The sequence below is a fragment of the Neophocaena asiaeorientalis genome, unplaced genomic scaffold, assembly GCF_003031525.2.
Source record: "Neophocaena asiaeorientalis asiaeorientalis breed wild unplaced genomic scaffold, Neophocaena_asiaeorientalis_V1.1 scaffold134, whole genome shotgun sequence".
NCBI classification, from domain to species: Eukaryota; Metazoa; Chordata; class Mammalia; order Artiodactyla; family Phocoenidae; genus Neophocaena; species Neophocaena asiaeorientalis.
Genome location: NW_020185339.1, coordinates 24,210,779 through 24,212,214, shown reverse-complemented (window position 1 = coordinate 24,212,214; position 1,436 = coordinate 24,210,779).

The following is a 1,436-nucleotide window of genomic DNA, read 5'->3' as shown; positions in this document are numbered from 1 at the left end:
CCAGCACCCTCTGTAGTGGAAGCCTGGAGTCTTAACCACTGGACCGCCAAGGAAGTCCCTGCAGGGGCTTTATGTTAAATGAAACTTACTTGGCATATACGTTTTACCTCTTCTAAGTATTTATTTAACAAGGTCCATTTCAAAGGATTCTGTATTAAAATACCTCCCCTGAAGTTTTCTCCCCTAAAAAATAACTTTTTAAAAAAATGCCCAGTTTTTCTAACTATGTAGTACTAGCATTTTTTAGTATTAAAAATTTACTACTATCGGGACTTCCCTAGTGGTACAGTGGTTAAGAACCCACCTACCAATGCAGGGGACACAGGTTCGAGCAAGGGACACGGGCTCAAGCCCTAGTCGGGGAAGATCCCACATGCCGTGGAGCAGCTAAGCCCGTGTGCCACAACTACTGAGCCTGCGCTCTAGAGCCCGCGAGCCACAATCACTGAACTTGTGAACCACAACTACTGAAGCCCGTTCGCCTAGAGCCCATGCTCCACAACAAGAGAAGCCACTGCAATGAGAAGCACGCGCACTGCAACGAGGAGTAGCCCCTCTCGCCGCAACTAGAGAAAGCCTGCATGCAGCAACAAAGACCCAACTGCAGCCAAAAATAAATAAATTTAAAAAAAAAGTTTACTATCAACAAATGATGCTGGAACAACTGGGCATACACATGCTGGTGTGGGGCAGGGGGAGATAATGGGGAAGGAGGAATTGCCAAAAGGCACAAGGAAATTCTCCTGGGTGATGGATATGTTCATTATTTTGATTGTAGTTATGTATGTCAAAACATCACATTGTAGACTTGATATATGTGCAGTTTATTGTATATTAATTATATCTCAATTATACCTCAGTAAATCATTGCCAGGGTGGGGAAGTCTTTAAACATATCAAGATCAGAAACCATAAGAATAATAGTGACTAATTAGATTATACCAAAATTAAGGATTTCATTATTGACAGCTAATGATAAAAGTTAGGAAGAGATATTTGCAATGTCTAAAATCAATGAAGGACTAATATGGTAAATACATATACACTAAACTGCTACAGGGAATTGCCTGGCGGTCCAGTGGTTAGGAGTCGGCACTTTCACTGCCACGGCCTGGGTTCAGTCCCTGGTAGGGGAAATAAGATCCTGCAAGCCAAGTGGTGCAGCCAAAATAAATAAATGAATAAAATAAACTGCTACAAATCAATTTTTTAAAATGGGAATCTCAATAGAAAAATAGGCAAAGGAGGGCTTCCCTGGTGGTGCACTGGTTGAGAGTCCGCCTGTAACAAAAAAAAAAAAAAAAAAAAGAAAAGAAAAATAGGCAATTCATAAAAGGAAAACCAAAAGTAAGAAAAAATTTGAGATGTTCAAACACATTAAAGAAATGCAATGAGATTTTTTTTTTTTTTTTTTTTTTTTGGGTGGGGGGCCCTCC